We start from the raw sequence: 12,539 nt of genomic DNA on the forward strand, positions 1-12,539 counted from the left end.
GACATGTCGCGTGACCAAAAATAAAAAATGATGAAAATTGGCGAATTGGTGGCGAATTTACTTTGTTTGGATAAACAAATTAGCATTTCAGAAAGAGGATAAACATACCTAACTTTCTACGTTTGGAATGAATATACTCGAATTTTAAAATTAAAGTTTTAAACAATTGAAGATTAAATTTGGTCATTTAAAATGATGTTTTCCCTCATAATTTTTTATTGAAGTGTAATGTATGGTCATTCCAAACGTAAAGTGTTAGAAATATTTAATATGAATTAGAAAAATGTTATCGCTCGATTTCTTTTCTTAAACCGGCCACCAATTGGTCAATAATTTACGATTTTTAGCAAAATGATCACGTGACATATCACGTGACTTATTGACACCATATGTATACTTTAAAATGGTAAGGACAATGAGTTCTTTATGTGTGCCAAATTTTGATTCAGCGCCATCGTCTATGCCTAAGTTATAGCCAATAAATCATTTTCCACAGGTAAACCCCTTAGTCCCAGGCGTTAAACTACTTGAGTATTTCAAGACTTTAATGAAGTTCTGCTATCGATCTGTGTTTGCTGAATCTTTCAAAACGTTCATCTTTCAAAAGTTTCGACGGCCGTTGTGCCACAAAGTAAATCTACCGAGTTGTGTAGCTCGGCGGCGCCGTTTCATCATGACTTGTGATATTTTCGGCACCGGACAAACGAACATTTTAGGTCTATGTTACTTATTCGGAAAAACTTACAAACAGCCCACAGTAGCTCCACTCAAGTCACTGAAATCAACACACTCGACCAAACTACTGCACTTATTGAGACGGACCATATATTGCTGGCAAGAGTCCTAGCCGCCCCTTTCTGGATTTTCTGGATCCGCGTCTGGTGTTAACATCATCATGATTGCCATCACCATAATCAACATAATCATTTTCCAACTCAAATAAATGATAGCTGCAACCAGTTGCAAAAATGTTGAGACAATACCACGTAAAACAGACCTTTCTTACTTCAAATCGCTCACCTATCTCCACCCCTCCATTCAAAATCGTTCCTCCAAGTTTTGAACATAGTCTTGTATTGCTAACAATTTTGATAAGGGGAGGAGGGGGGATAACAAACACAAGATCACGGGCAGGCCAGTCAAGCCAAGGTACAGTGTCTCAAGTATTTCTGCAAGTGGTTGTAGCAACATTTTGAGGCAAAATTTGATGCTGATCACCCTTAGGGCTTAAAGGGTTTAAGCGTCATTTTTTGGAGGGAAATGTATGTGAAGATTAACTGTTCGTTCACCTGAAATAGTCAAGTCATATAGGGCTATAAAAGTTGCTTAAGACGTCCGAGCTTACTTTTAACATGTAATATATATTGTAAAGAGGGCACTTCTGTTGTCCTCTCATCCACGACTCCTTCGTTTCTTCACTTCCTATTACTGACAGTTAAAATCTCGAGTTCCCCGTGAAGGGTTGCAAAGGGCAAAAATTAAATCCTCGTTTATAGACTTATTTTGTAAATATGGATTCTATTTTTGCATTTAGGGTTAGGGTGGAGAATATAAACGCCACTAATGAAGACCATCGGCTTGGTTCCATTTCGCCACAGATGTATACTTTCCTACCCGGTTACAGCGTTTATTCGTTAACCTGGAGGAATTGGTTGATTAATGATTTAGTCTATAAAGGTGATGAAGCATTTAAGCTGCAGTTATCTCTTGTGGATCCAACATCACAAGCCTACGTTGTTATAGGAAAACAGGACACTTTAGTTGTCGTAATCAAAGACAATGATCCAGTTACATAGAATACTTTATGGTAAGGTATTTTAGCACTTGTCTTTGACGTGTCGGAAGAATACGTGCGATTTCTAATGCAAAAACTAGTGAGTAAATACTGTACAAAGCGCTTTCCATTTTGTGTTTCCAAGGAGCTACATGTAGTTTACGCTCAATGAACTGATGTGTGGTCATTGAACTACTGGTGTGGTTATTGATCTGTTGTGTACTTATTGAACTGCTGTGTGGTTATTGAACTAACAAAAACAAAAACTGGTTTGTTTACTTGGCAGAAGTTTTTTCAAGAACCGATGGTAAATAATTTTTTCTTAATGAGAAATGGAAAAATAGTATGAGCCTACAGTTATGTTTACTGATGCAGCAGGGGCGCACGGTTTTGGAGCTGTATTTGGTTCTCACTGGTGCTATGGTGAATGGCCTAAGGAATGGTTGGGTCAAAATCATGATTGCAATTATGGAATTTTACCCAATTGTTCTGAGTTTAATGTTGTGGGGTGACCATATTAGGGACAGGTGTATTACGTTCTTTACTGATAATGAGGCATTAGTACATGTGATAAATAAATAAGTCTACCTGTAGGGATACCTCTTTAATGATTTTTGTTCGTACATGTAAACTTGTGCTCGTTTGTTTGAAGCACAATATTTTGTTTAAAGCCAAGCATATTTCGGGTTTTAAGAACATCTTGCAGATGCACTGTCTCGTTTGCAGGATCGAACGTTTCACGAAAATCGTAGCACCAGCTTACATGGATCCCATGCCAACAGCAATCCCATCCCATCTACTCCCGGCAAACTGGCATCTATAGTTATGATCTTCTATCTGCAAGTTTACAGAAGTCTTCAGTACCAACGTACCGTAGGGCATGGAAGCTTTCTTTGTGAAGAATTTCAAATAAGTGTTTTTCAGAACTCACACATTTCTTTACCAGTGCTGCCGGCCACATTGGCATTGTTTGTTGCACATTTATTTAACAGTAGATATGCTTCCTCCACAGTAAATACTTATGTTTCGGCCCCTGGGTATTTCCATCGCTTAGCTGGTCTACGGGATCCTACCAAAACTTTTTACATTACTGAGATGCTTAACCCTTTAAGTCCCAATAGTGACTAACGCGCGTTTTTGTTTCCGACACCAAGATTAGGCACTTGGGTAGATGGAAAACTGACGCTTTCAAAAAGTATATTAGAATAACATCTCTAGAATCTGTTTCTTAATTGAATGTGTCAGAGGTTGTGATGTTGTTGCTTGCAGGGGCGGCACAACTTTGGAACCGCACTATTGATTTGATCTGAAAAGATTTTGCAGGATGCAATTTTTGTAATATTTAATATTATGTAATACCTTTACCCAGAATGAAATTTGTGCTTGGGTGGGGCGTGCCCTTGCTTTGCAAGGTCTTTGGCGGTTGATTGCCCTCACCTTTGCTGGCAATACATGTTTAATGAAAGTTTGAGTTTGTATTTGTATTGAATTTTCAGGGTTTAACAAACCGGCCATGTGCAAAATTTCACACAGCCATTTTTCTCCATCATGTTGTTTGTATTGCCTTTTCGAACAGAGCACAGCACATATTTCATTCTGATTAAGGTTTCCATTATACGACGATCAATAAATACGACATTACCTATAGACGCAATCTTGAATTCAAAATTCAAATCAGTACCCTCGATTCCATGTTCCTAGCCTCTTTCCACATTACAGTACTCATAAACTAAGTAAGGCTAAATTGTCGCATAAAATTTTTTTGGAAGACAAATAATGCGTTTAAAGAATTCTTATAAAATAAATGGTATCTATATACGGGCAAGTGTCGCAGCCGCCCCCTTCTGAATTTTAGCCCCTGTTAATTAAGTGAGACTAAATTGAATGAAAAATGAAAATAATAATAATAATAATGATAACTAAATATATGTATTTCCATTGAAAGTCTTGAGACCTAAACAATCCTTTAAAGTTAGGCTACCTATATTGATTTTGTCTTTTTTCAAGCTCTCTCCTCTCACTAGTCACCCCTCTTCAAACAGGTTTTAAATTAATCTGGGCCAGAGGCTAAGCCCGCTTTTCCACTTTTTAAAGTAAGTTTTGTTTGATGTGTGTTTGTTATCGGAGTCAGTTGATCTGGAAGAGATCTAAAGCAGTGGAGATAAGTTGAAGAAAACACAAACATAAAAAAAAAAATAATAACTTACTTCCCGGCCAGATAATATATCAGCGTGGCGGCATCTCTAGTGTCTATTCTCTTCGACACAGGCAAATTGAAACGACAGACTATACAGTCTTTTCTTCTCAACCAAAAGGTGGAGGTGACATTCGAGCGAGCCACATAACTGCCCACTCTGTTTATCTTCTCTTCGACGATCCAAAGATGTCACAACTGATATTTATATTTTTAATATTTTAAATTCTTATTTTTCATTTATTTGTCTTGTTTTTTATCTATCTTATATATTTATCTTATACATTTATTTATTTATTATTTATTTTTTTTATTATTTTCCGCCATCCGCCATCCGCCGTCCGTTTCCTCACTTTACAGACTCCCAACGTGAAGTGGTTGTGTGAATAGATAAAATAAGTAAAACTCTTAAGAGTCAATGTCAGTAAGAATCGGAGATAATCCCAAAATCACGGACACAGCTCAAAATTCGTTTTCGCTGATACTTTTTACATTGATAGAGTATTGTATCGTAGTTAACAAAATAGGGTTAGTTTTGTCTAATTTTTGCGTTCATAAGGGGAATTAAATAAAATCGGTTGGGTCCGTTTTACACCAAAATGACCTCTTTGATGAACCGAAATTTTACTATATTCGTGACTCTTTCAATTTTGCGGGGTAAAACCTATAAATGATTTCTTACTATGAATAAATAGCTTGTCCCTTGGTCAATTAAATATTGTCTATAATAACTGATAATTTATTTTATATGACTCGTAGAGAGCTTTTCGTTGAAGGCACTTCGTTGCCTTTTCTGAATCGCTCTAAAATGACATAAAAGACTTGCCTAAAACCCGGTCGGTACGCCAAAAGATATCCTCAGACTAAGCTTTCTCTACAGTTTAAGGATAGATGTTTTATGTTTCATTTTCATTTCTTTGGGATCTTTTTCAGTTTTTCGATATGACTGCCCCGAAGATTGCTAATTTGCAAGATTTTTCGATGACCACCATATTGAGACTGCGAGAAAGTACCGTACAAAAATCGTATTACTTTTGGATTAATTGAGTCTAAAATTATAAGTGCAAGTGAGATTTAGCTTGGTATATCACTAAGTCGCTGCCCTTACGTTATTTTTAAAGTTAACGGCAGTTTGGCAGTGGCTTATAGCATTGAGACTCCATGCATGATACCGTGACATTGATTTCCTACACGTCACGCACCGACCTTTGACACCGTTATTAGACTTCACATAACGTCGAATAACGTATGAGCGATTTCCGCTTTGAAATCCTCCGCTATATATTCCGTTTCCTTTAGAGGAAAGGACTTCACGAACTCTTTTTTTTTTGGACCGCACGAAGCCATTATGCAAATACAGAACACTTGTGTAAATAGTACATCGCGACTTCGCGGTTGTCAACACGGCATTTAAACTGAAACAATAAAAAATCTATGGCTAAAGATCCCTTCCAAAATGAGAAAACTTTGATTTGGACTGGCGTAAAGTCCCTGAAAATGAAAATTGGGATTGAGACTGGCATAAACAAGATGCATCAAAAATATATTTACGTTTGCAACACTTGATAATTGACTTACTTTGGCGTACTTACAACCAGTATTGTGTTATCATTGTTTCAGTCTACAAGTCTCTCTCCGAAAAACTAATTTTCACCGTAAATTTCTCAAGGAAGTAAAATAGCGCCGAGTTAATCGTTAAACGTAAACGTTGACTTACAATATTGAGCGATGGCGTGTACCTTCTCACTTTTGGTCGGTGGAGAATGTGTGGCTGATCCAAAGTCAAAGACTGCGTCGCGTAAAATCGTACCCTTGGTATCATGCTCAAAGAATATATCGAGCCACAAAAAACAGCTTCAATTCAGTGGCTGCGAAACGGAAATTGAGCTTATTCTAGCCCGCAGTGGTTGTTTCCAAAAGCTAGAAAATATCCACGACATGACTATCTGTCCGCTGCACCGCGTTAGTTTGGGTATTGGGTGGCGAAGGTCTAAGCGGGTATGCAGTGTTCCAGGCAAACTCTCTGGACACAGTGAAGAATCCAAGAAAAATGCCGAGCGGGGTTGTAGCTTGGCTCAGTCGAAGTACATATTGGAAGCCACTGGTGAATTCATTCCAGTTGGTTCAGGTAAATATAATCCTTCTTCTTTTGTAATACTTGCGGGAGTAAAACATTTGTTTATAACGTATGACGTCATATAACACATCAAACATATCTCTGCCGTCGTTAAAATGGTGAGTCAGTTCAGTTAGCTAGGCTGGTCCGTTTTATTGGAATGGTTCGGCTAATACCTTGGTTCCCTTTAAAATTTCCGTTTTGTTAAAATATGAAGCCGGACTGACCCACTTGCAGAAATCTCTCCTCAGGCAACCAGTATCTCGTCAGCCTGGTCTCTCATATAAACATAGCAAAAATTTTATCAGGACACAGGGTATAAGCCGAGCCAGCCGGATAAAGCAGGCAAGCTGGGCTAATCGGGCTGGCTCACTTCACATAAACAGGCCTTTAACCCTATGTTCACACTATGCAAGATATCTTTGTTCCGGCAAGAAAACCAAACCCGGGATAGGGCTTTTGTTCACACTCAGAACTGTGATTTCGGCGCCATTTCTGGAAAGGAGCCAAGCTGCGCCTTACCGATTTCGAAGGGTAGCGTCGCATATAGCCTACGTAGCTGGCGGTTTTTTCGATGTGTGTTTTTTTCTTCTTTTGTGGTTCGCAAAGTAAGAATTACAGCCGAGCGATACGCTGAACCAAGGTCGAAAAAGAAAACGATGAGAGAGGGGCGTGTGTAAAAATGATAAATGGCATAGCAAGAAATCAGAAATACAAGTGCGGGTGAGAAAATATAAAAAGAGTGGGTTAACATTTTTGTAATGTTTTATATTTTTTTAGCGATTTGTACTAAGTGTCGAAAGAACCTGACGAAACAAGCACATACCCCTGAAAGCAGTCTGCCACAATCAGATTTTGACGAACTTACAGAGCATCTAGGTGAGCTTACTCTGGTAAGTATGACATTCTATGATTTACGTCTACAAACTACAAAGATCTTTCCTTGTAATATTAGAAACCGTACGCAGCTAGTTTGAATCTAATTTTGAGTGCGTTCAAACTGTTTTATGTTTTACTGACAACAACAAAACTGGAAGAAGAAGTATTTTGGGGTCTTACTTCAGACTTTTTAATTTTTTTTTTTAATTTTGTGAAATTTTAGGCAGAAACTGCAGCAGCCCAAGTAATTCATGTTGATGAAAGAAGAGAGAGTATATTCATCCCAGAATCGGATTTGGAAGGTTCTGATTTTGAGAACACACCGCATAGAAGCCAAGTAGACACGGCAAAAGAGCCTTTAAAAAAGTTAAACGATTTTTTAGCCTCTCGTGATGTTAGCCCTGTTCGACATAAGTTGTCCGTTCAATGGGAAAGTGCTAACGAGCGCACAAAGAGAAGGTACAGCCGTAAAGCAAAACAAAGTGTTCAAGAGATTCTTGAAGTAATTTCTCCAGGACAAAGTGATAAATTATTGACCACATTAGGTGAAAGCTTACCATCTAAGAGAACACAAGCCGAAGAAGAAATTTTACAAGCCTTAGCAGAAAGCTATTTAAACGCAACTCACTGGAGCACGAGAAGACAAATTTTGTCCATCTTGGCAGATAAACTATCGCTTAAGGAACTGACGCATTACATTCCCGGGGTGACGCCTTACAGATTTAACATCGCGCGGCATCATAGACTGTTACATGGTAGAGGTGCGATCGTACCTACTGATATCACTAGGCGTATGAAGGTTGATTTCGCAAAAGTTGATCATTTTCTCGACTTTATTACAACTTCTCATATTGTACAAGACATGCCATTTGGAGAAAAGATGCTGAAACTTTCAACAGGGGAGGTGATTAAAACACCTAATGTCGTACGGATGCTAATACCAGAACGGATAACACAACAGTATTTTCAGTTTTGTACCGAGACCAATTTCACTCCGATGAGCAAGCGCACACAACTCCGAGTACTAGACGTTTGCTCTGCGTCAGTGCGCACCTCTCTGCAGGGCTTGGATAACTTCTCTGCACAAGGCAGTAAGTCTTAGCGAGACAGTAGACAAGATAGCAGATCAAGCAAAGTCACAAGCCTGGGCCAAGGAAATGAAACAAATACTTCGGTCTGCCAAACAATATCTGCGGTCTGATTAGAAGGTAAGGCTATCTTAATATTTGGTTTTTCTTTTAGTAGATTGTTGACTTTGTACTTTGGCTGGATTGATGCTAAATTTAAGCGAATTGGTCATAAACATGAAAGTCAACTTTCTCTGGCTACATTGTACGAACTAGTATTGAGGCTAAACCTCGAAACATTAATTAAGCTGAAGCTATCTTCAATTTGCGCCCTTTAAGCGGTTCGGACAAGCTTTAATAAGTTTCAAACTTCTTTTACTACTTTTAAAAGAATTTACCCTAAAGCAGCTGATATTAATAACGAAAAATCATAGTAAAAATTATGATGATAGTGATAACTATGATGATGACGACGATAATAATCTTTCACATTTTAGATGCACGTTACAATGGAATCAGAAGTTGCCGATCACTGTTTAACGTTTTCCCTAAGTGATCCTAAAAATAGTTGTTTTCAAGGAAAGTGTAACCATAACCACGATGAGGTCTGCTACGAATGCAATAAATTAACCGGGGTGTCTACCATAAAAGAAGCGTGCGCAGAACTTCAGTCTGAAGAAGAAAGAGATGACAGTATCTGTTTACTGGCTCAAGCTGAAAAGGACATTTTGGCATGGAAAGCTCACCAACGTTACTCCGAACAGTTAACCAGGATCAAGCAAAACATGACGTGTTAGATGTCATATTTCGGATAACCTGAGATCAGGCTCTATTTTCGTTTCGCTTTGAAAATTACATTCCGGCGGGCAAGGCGCGGTAGCCGTTAGAGAGAATGTATCTGAACCGCTCAAATTGGGCCTGATCTCAGGTTATATTTCGGAGTTCAGCATTATTAGTTATGGACTGGGCGATGAAATTCTTACCGCGAAAGTTTCGCGAATCACAGTGTGACTGGTTCGCCAAACGTGGTATTCCATGGCACATCACAGTGGCTTTTACAAGATCAGAAGCAAATGCCCCGCTTGAGAAGCTCACTTTTGTCCATCTGTTTCAGAGTTGCCCTCAGGATAGAGTTGCAGTAACCGCCATTTTACAAGATGCTATCGAGATGTTAAAGGAGCGTCGGCCACAACTGCAAAAAGTGTATTGCAAACAGGACAACGCGGGATGTTATCATTGTGGGTCAACAATTGTAGGAAGCAGGTTGAACAGTCTTGCTGATGTCAAGGTGGAGAGGTTCGACTTTTCAGATCCACAAGGGGGCAAGGGAGAAGCCGACCGCCAGGCCGCAACAATTAAAGGACATATCAATGTGTACTTAAACGAGGGGCACGATGTGAACAACGCTGCACAGATGAAAGAAGCCATTGAATCAAATGGCGGTATTCCTGGCGTTATTGTGAAGTATGTGAAGCCTCCCGAACTATCTGCTGGCAAAAACGTGATCAAATGGGACGGAATTAGTACGCTTAATAACTTCCAGTTTTGTCCAAATGGTATCACAACATGGAAGGCTTATAACATCGGGCCCGGAAAGCTGGTACCATGGAAAGACATTCAAACCGATGGTATCTTTCCTGCTACACTGAAGTTTTGGAGCCTCCTGATACCCGCTCTCAGCAGTCAAGCTTTAGAAAAATCAATCCTAGAAAGGAAGTGTAGCAAAAATCTTTGTCCGAACAACGGCTGAGTAGTCCTGACCAGCAAGAGACAGCAGGACAAGACATGGATGTAGAAAAAGAGAAAGAGGAAGTAAGCGGCCTTTTTACCTTTTTTTTTTTGCCCAGAAGATGGGTGTATTCAGACATTCCAGCGGTCCTCAAGTTTGCAAGCACATTTAGACGAAGGAAAGCACAAGCGCGCGCTAGAAAAAGAAACACTGTTTGACAAAGCCAGAAAAGGATACGCTGCGAGAATAACTGGAGCGCAAACGAAAGTTCCAACTTTTGGTTTCTACGCGGCATCGAAAATCTCAGTTGATAAACTACACTCCACACTTGAGATGGGATGGGCTCTTAAAACAACAAGGAGTAGAACCCAGTTTACAGAAGAACAAAGAAAGTTCGTCACAGAACAGTTTCTCATCGAGGAGGAGTGTGGTAAAAAGCCAGATCCACAACAGGTATCGCAAGAAATGCGAAGAGTGAGGGACGAAAAGGCTGCTCGTATTTTCAGTGGAAAGGATATTCTTTCGGAACAGCAGGTGGCAGGATTCTTCTCAAGACTGGCAGCAAGGATTCGAAAAACGTCAGCAACGTCGAACGAACAAAGTGGAAGGGAAGACGAAGAGCAGTGTGCAGTCGAGGCAGAGGCCTTACATTCGCACCTAAAGGAAGTTGTCAGCGAAGACATTGCTTTACGTCACCCCATTGTCGCCCTTTCCCGTAACATTTGCAGTTTGGTTCATACAAAGAAATTATCTACCTTAACAGTTGCAGTGCTAAGGGACATTTGTGAAGATATTGGCTTAAACGTGGATGATACGATATCACGGAGAAACGAAAAAAGCCCCTTATAAGTCGTATTACGCAGGTCGTTAAGGAGTGCTCTTGTGCTCGAGTATAATCGACTAGAACAATCGAGCTAAGAAATTGTAAGCTTGTATCCTGTTATAGCACCAACCTCGTTCCCAGGGTTCTCTCCTACCGGGTAGGAGAGAACCCTGGGAACGAGGTTGTTATAATACGTGATTATAACTTAAAGTTTTCAGGGACCACGGGTCAGGCAAAATGAAATGCCCTAATGCATCAATCAATTCCAGCTGCACCTAGTCCCCCCCGCCTGCGGGCCACTGTGGGATATTTTACCCCTTGTCGGGTCCCGGGGGTAGGGCATTAGCAAATTTTGCCTTGCCCGGAGGTCGGCCATTGGCCAACCCCTGACCACCCCGGAGGTCAGCTCGCGGGGACTGTACGCAGCTGCAATTGATGCATAAGTTCACAGCTCAGATAAAGAGACTGTACTTTTAATGCCCACTCGTTTAACCGGAATTTCCTTGCTTCTGAACAATGAACAACAAGAACAAATACAAGATAAGGCAAAGAATTGCGAACCAATTTTGTTTTTCAGCAGAGGCTTTGTACATATTAGCAGATTGCGTGGTTTTTGACCAGCCAAAAAAACTGATAGCAGCTCTGGTGACGAAAAAGAAGTTAGTTACCCTAACTTTTTCTTTTAACGAAGGATTGATATGTGAAAATCAGTAGATTTTCAAAGGCATGCAGTTTCTCCGTCATTTCTAAAAAAATGATGGTATTAGTTTCGGTTTGATATTTCTAGATATATGTGTGATTATAGTTAAAGTTGAGATCATTTAATTTACCCACATAAATTTAATTTAAGAATTGAGCCTCTGATTTAGACCGTTTTAGTGAAGGATTCACTTTGTTAAGTCAGGAAAGTTTCTTAAAATGCCGAAAAGGAGTTTGAGGAGAATTTCATTTCCGGTTCATTTGTCACACATATTGCGTGACAAATGGAATATTGTTATACGAGATGCGGGATGGAGAGTTAAAAGTGCCCATGGAATGAGACTTATCAAAACTAAAATTGAAACGGATGAGTATTGAAAGCTCAAGCGAAGGGTACACAAGTGAGACTCAGTAAAGCGCGTCAAAGTCCAAACGTTGCCAGAGTCACAGCACGGAGTCACTTTTAGTCTTAGCAGACTACGATTGTAGACAGTAATCGCCGAAGTAAGGTGCGTTTCTTGCTGCTTTTTCTTGACATTGGACTTGATTACAGGTAAATTTGGTTGATCTTAAAGCTTATGGGAGATTCTTTAGTCAAAAGAAGTGAAAAAATATGTACCGTTCGATGCCGTAGCGGTGACTTCCGTTTCGCCTGTTTCGGTAATGTAAGACATTCCAAGATGGCGGAAGGCGGAATTGTGCTCACTTTAAGAAGTATTTGTCAAAAAAGTACGAAAGATCCCAAACATATAAGCTTGTAGATAGTTAAAACTATCCTTTTAAAGAATACCAAAAGGTTTTCTGGTGTGATTCGTTGCGTACCGCGGGCATTTCTGACATGTTGTTTTGACCAGCCATTGCACCAAATTCGAGAAGGATGTTGGTGTGCTTCTTTAAAAAATCATATATTTTTTGTGAGCAGCGTTGGCGAGCTGTTTTGGGAATCAGTGGACTGAAATAGCTTTAGATTAACTGGATATCCGTGAAGACACCTTAAAACAATCGACTAAATGACTCAATAACTTCGTGAAAGTTGACAATTTTCAAGGTTATTACGACGAAAAATACCGTTTACAGTTAAAATCAAATTTCTTTGAAACGAAACAATATTTAGCGAAATAAACCTTGATTTCATATGTATAGTACCTGGGCCTACCAATGTACAAAGTAAGGGCGAAATCAAATTTTGAGCTCTGTCCGCCCGATCTTTGATCCTTACTGACATCAACTCTTAAATCCCTTTATCCATTTTTTTATT

This window comes from Porites lutea, chromosome 6, assembly GCF_958299795.1.
Source record: "Porites lutea chromosome 6, jaPorLute2.1, whole genome shotgun sequence".
NCBI classification, from domain to species: Eukaryota; Metazoa; Cnidaria; class Anthozoa; order Scleractinia; family Poritidae; genus Porites; species Porites lutea.